Genomic DNA, 5,887 nt, shown 5'->3' on the forward strand with positions numbered 1-5,887 from the left:
GGATGGAAGGAAGGAAGGGAGGGAGGGAGGGAGGGAGGGAGGGAGGAAGGAGATAGGCCAGGCATGGTGTCTCACGCCTGTAATCCCAGCACTTTGGGAGGCTGAGACGGGCAGATCACGAGGTCAGGAGATCAAGACCATCCTGGCTAACACGGTGAAACCCCATCTCTACTAAAAAATACCAAAAAAAGGCGCCTGTAGTCCCAGCTAGTCGGGAGGCTGAGGCAGGAGAATGGCGTGAACCCGGGAGGTGGAGCTGCAGTGAGCTGAGATCCAGCCACTGCACTCCAGCCTGGGCGACAGAGCGAGACTCTGTCTCAAAAAAAAAGAAAAGAAAAGAAAAAGATAAAAGAAGATCGGGCGTGGTGGCTCATGCCTGTAATCCTAGCACTTTGGGAAGCCAAGGTGGGCAGATCACCTGAGGTCAGGAGTTCGAGACCAGTCTGGCCAACATGATGAAACCCCCATCTCTACTAAAAAATACCAAAAAAAGGCGCCTGTAGTCCCAGCTAGTCGGGAGGCTGAGGCAGGAGAATGGCGTGAACCCGGGAGGTGGAGCTGCAGTGAGCTGAGATCCAGCCACTGCACTCCAGCCTGGGCGACAGAGCGAGACTCTGTCTCAAAAAAAAAGAAAAGAAAAAAAAAAAAAAAAAAGAATTTTAAGGAAGGGATGCTTTTTTAATTCACCCAGTGTTGCTACTTGGGCTAGTGTTGGGCCTGGCTTGACCCTCTGTGAAGTCCTATTGATGCCCCTATTCCCCCAACCTTGCCCAATCCTGCCCAAATTGAGAAGAGGCCTGCAGTAGCATTTGGAGCAAAGATCCATCTCCTAGGTTCCCTCTCAGGACCCCCCTAATTCCCACCCATCCTCCCCTACAAAGGTTTCTGCTGTACTGGAGCTGGTTTCAGGATAAGGGTACCTGTCCAGGAATAATCAGTAACCCACCGTGGTTTGTTTGTTTGTTTGTTTGTTTTTGTCTTGGCCTAGAAAGCTGCAGGTCAGCCAAGCTGAAATGCAGTTCAGAGACCCCGCTTCCTGCTTCTCCAGGACAGGAGTCGTTCAGCCTCACGGGGGTTGGGCTACCTCCTACTTCCTGCAAGTGCAGACTGAGAGATGATTGCAGGGAGATTGGGACTGGCAGCCGGACCTGCAGGACAGACCAAAAAGTTGCAAACTGACGGCACCTACTGGCAACCATCAAGACTGCAGAAGGGCTGGAAAGTGATGGCTGGGGCCAAGATTCTGGGGTTCTCTCCATTCCATCTCACAGATGAAGTGGGGACCCTTTTGCCCCATATGCCTTGGAGAAGGGCAAACAGAACCAGCTTCCTCAAGTCCCTGGGGAAGCCCAGCCTGTGCCTGATTCAGAAAACTGCCCCCAGGCCGGGCACCGTGGCTCACGCTTGTAATTCTAGCACTTTGGGAGGCCAAGGCAGGCGCATCACGAGGTAAGGAGATCGAGACCATCGTGGCTAACATGGTGAAACCTCATCTCTACTAAAGATACAAAAAGTTAGGCGTGGTGGCATGCGCCTGTAGTCCCAGCTACAGGGGAGGCTGAGGCAGGAAAATTGATTGAACCTGGGAGGCAGAGGTTGCAGTGAGCTGAGATTGCACCACTGCACTCCAGGCTGGTTGACAGAGCAAGACTCCATCTCAAAAAAAAAGAAAGAAAGAAAGAAAAGAAAAAAGTAAAAAAGGAAAGAAAACTGCCCCCACGCCATCATCACTAGACCCTGTTCTACCACCAACTTGTGTGAACTTGGAGTTTGACTCATCTTAGCTGTAACATGGAGGCAGAGCATCTCCACCCATCCTACCTCATGAAGCTCTTGTGATGATAAAATAGAATGGAGAAGAATAGTTTTGCTCCTAATGCCAGACATGTCCCCTGGTCACCAAACCCAAGAGGAGAAAAGGTGCCGGGACATAGAGGCAGGAGTGCAGGAGAGGCTAGACAATGTCATGCAGCATGCCTGGGATGAAGCATGAGTGCAGGTGAGTGTGGGAATCTGGAAAGGCTGCCAGACAAGACATTCCCACACCTCAACCTCAGCCCCTCAGTCCATCCTCTGGTGTCCCTCCACCCCTCATCATTGGGTTAATTCCAAGGAGGCAGGAAGATGCACAGGAAAAGACCTTCCAAGCACCTCCCACCATTCATGCAACACACATTTACTGAATACCTAATATGCACAGGCTTTATGCTACATACCAGGGATGCAGAGATGACGAAGATCACCCCCTGTCCTCAAGGAGCTCACTGCCTAATGAGGGAAGATAGTATGTAAATAAAATAAATCTGAGAAGTGTGCAGGTACCCTGGGAGATGTTCATATGGAGCACAATGGGGATCCAGAGCCACAGGTGGTCAATTCTACATTCAGGGCATACAGGCTGAAAGCCTTCATTAGAGATGATCCTTTTTCACAAGATGGCACTGAAGGCGAAGAAGGAAGCTCCTGCCCCTCCTAAAGCCAAACTCAAGAAGGCAGTGTTGAAAGGTCCATAGCCACACACAAAAAAAGAAGATCCGCAGGTCACCCACCTTGCGGTAGCCCAAGACACTGCAACTCCAGAGGCAGCCCAAATATCCTCGGAAGAGCTCCCCCAGGAGAAACAAGCTTGACTACTATGCCATCACCAAGTTTCTGCTGACCGCTGAGTCCGCCATGAAGATAGAAGACAACAACACACTTGTGTTCATTGTGGATGTTAAAACCAACAAGCACCAGATCAAACAGGATGTGAAGAAGCTCTATGACATTGATGTGGCCCAGGTCAACACCCTGATTCAGCCTGATGGAGAGAAGGCATATGTTGGACTGGCTCCTGATTACAATGCTTTGGATGTTGCCAACAAAATTGGGATCATCTAAACTGAGTCCAGCTGGCTAATTCTAAATATATGTATATCTTTTCACCATAAAAAAATTAAAAGAGAGAGATGATCCTTGAGCCAATGGCCCTCCATGCTACAAGAATCAGCACAGTGCGAGCGTCAGGATGACCTGGATTCTGACCCCAGCTGTGTCACTGGGCTCACTAGGAAACCTAAAACAAGTTGCTTTAGCTCTCTGAGCTTCAGGCCTTATCTGGAAAATGGGACTTTGCAGCAAAAAAGAGAGAGAGACCTATCCAAAGTGCCTGGCACGTAGTAAGCACCAAGTGTTTGCTCCCTCCTACCCCTCTTCTGCTGGGAACTGTAACTTCTCCACATGGCTGAGAGTCCCTGGTGGCAAGACCTGTGTCTCCCCCACTGAACTAGAGGCTCTTGGAAGACTGGGTTTAGTGTCCCCCTTCAGCCTGCAAGTGTCATGTCTGGGAGAGGCTGTATAAAGAGCATGGGGCCAGGCACGGTGGCTCACATCTGTAATCCCAGCACTTTGGAAGGCCAAGGCAGTTGGATCGCTTGAGCACAGGAGTTCAAGACCAGCCTGGGCAACATGGCAAAACATTGTCTCTGCAAAAAAAAAGTACAAAATCTAGTCAGGCGTGGTGGCATGCACCTATGGTCCTAGCTACTCGGGAGGCTGAGGTAGCAGAATCACTTGAGCCCAGGAAGTTAAGGTTGCAGTGAGCCAAGATAGCTTACTGCACTCCAGCCTGGGCAACAGAGTGAAACCCTGTCTGAAAAAAAAAAAAATTAGCCAGCTGTGGTAGCATGTGCCTATAGTCCTAGCTATTCAGGCCTCCTCCACCTCCCACCCTAGCCGGCTTGTTACTTAGAAGGTCTCGCTGGCTTCCTTGTTGGTACAATTTCCAACCTCTGCAGCGTGCAGGCTGGGCATCTTAGAGAATAGATAGGAAGAGGCCGGGTGAGGTGGCTCACGCCTGTAATCCCAGCACTTTGGGAGGCCGAGGCAGACAGATCATTTGAGGTTAGGGGTTCAAGACCAGCCTGGCCAATATGGTGAAATCCCATCTCTACTAAAAATACAAAAATTAGTCAAGCATGGTGGCAGGTGCCTATAATCTCAGCTACTCAGGAGGCTGAGGCAGGAAAATCACTTGAACCTGGGCAGCAGAGGTTGCAGTGAGCAGAGATAGCACCACTGCACTGCAGCCTGGGCAACAGAGCAAGACTCCGTCTCAAAAAAAAAAAAGAGAGAGACAGAATAGATAGGAAAAAAGCAAGCTCAGTTCTCAGGGGGAAAGACACAGTTCTGCCCTGAGGGAACCCCTGAGTTGATGGGCTTGCCCTAGGGATCATCTTGTCTGATTGAGTAGGCAAACTTTATGTAATAATGAAAGTTAGGCCAGGCGTGGTGGCTCACGCCTGTAATCCCAGCACTTTGGGAGGCCGAGGCAAGTGGATCACTTGAGGTCAGGAGATTGAGACCATCCTGGCTAACACGGTAAAACCCCGTCTCTACTAAAAATACAAAAAATTAGCCGGGCATGGTGGCAGATGCCTGTAGTCCCAGCTTCTCAAGAGGCTGAGACAGGACAGTAGAATGGCATGAACCCGGGAGGTGGAGTGGCCGAGTGCAGTGGCTCATGCCAGTAATCCCAGCACTTTGGGAGGCCGAGGAAGGTGGATCACGAGGTCAGGAGATCGAGACCATCCTGGCTAACAGGGTGAAACCCTGTCTCTACTAAAATACAAAAAATTAGCCAGGCGTGGTGGTGGGCACCTGTAGTCCCAGCTACTCGGGAGGCCGAGGCAGGAGAATGGCGTGAACCCAGGAGGCAGAGCTTGCAGGGAGCCGAGATCATACTCCAGCCTGGGCAATAGAGTGAGACTCCATCTCAAAAAAAAAAAAAAATTGACATGTGTAAGATCACAATTCCTGGTCTATTGTATGTTCTACTGTACACACTGCTTCCTCAAAGCCAAGGGAATTAATCCTTAATGGTATATATTATATATATGTTATATATCTATCGTATATATTATATATATGTTATATATCTATCATATATATCATATATCATATATCAATCATATATAATATCAGGTATATATATCATATATTTTATATATATGAGTTTATTAAGGAATATTAAACTCACATGATCACAAGGTCCCACAATAGTCCATCTGCAAGCTGAGGAGAAAGGAAGTCAGTTCGAGTCCCAAAGCTGAAGAACTTGGAGTCCGATGTTTGAGGGCAGGAAGCATCCAGCATGGGAGAAAGACGTAGGCTGGGAGGCTAAGCCAGTCTAGTATTTTCACATTCTTCTGCCTGCTTTTATCCTAGCCGCACTGGCAGTTGATTAGATTGTGTCCACCCAGATTAAGGGTGGGTCTACCTTTCCCAGCCCACTGATTCAAACGTTAATCTCCTTTGGCAATACCCTCACAGACATACCCAGGATCAATACTTTGCATGTTTCAATCCTATCAAGTTGACACTCAGTACTAACCATCACAAGGAGGTAAAAGAGAAAGAGGAAAGGGCAGCCAAAAAGAAAGAGACACAGGCCTCTTCTATTCTCTCAGGGAGACCCACCTGAGCATAGATCACCTTTTCAGATGGACTAGAGGCTCCAGGAGACCCCTCCAAGCCTCTCCCACTATGCAAGCCTTGCTCTCTCTTCTACCCTATATTGGGAAGAGGGGTAGAATACTGGATAAGATGAGCTCTCCAGCCCCTGGGAAACCCCCCAGGGGGAGATCCTAGGGGAGTGAGGTACAGGGTTAGTAAGCCAATAGGCATTACTGAGCATCTATTAAGTATCAGTTTCCGACCACACGGGGTTGTGTAGGACACGGTGTCATCCAAGTAGGCAGCATTTGTTGTAGGAAAACATGTAGGGAAGGATGGGGGATGGGGTGCTAAAGAAAGAGAAGGAAGGAAGAGACTGAAGAAACAAAGGGAAGGGGAAGAAAGAAAGACACAGTTGTCAAATACCTCTTTTTTTTTTTTTTTTTTTTTTTTT

Source organism: Rhinopithecus bieti, unplaced genomic scaffold, assembly GCF_001698545.2.
Source record: "Rhinopithecus bieti isolate Rb0 unplaced genomic scaffold, ASM169854v2 scaffold_11744, whole genome shotgun sequence".
In the NCBI taxonomy this organism is placed as follows: domain Eukaryota; kingdom Metazoa; phylum Chordata; class Mammalia; order Primates; family Cercopithecidae; genus Rhinopithecus; species Rhinopithecus bieti.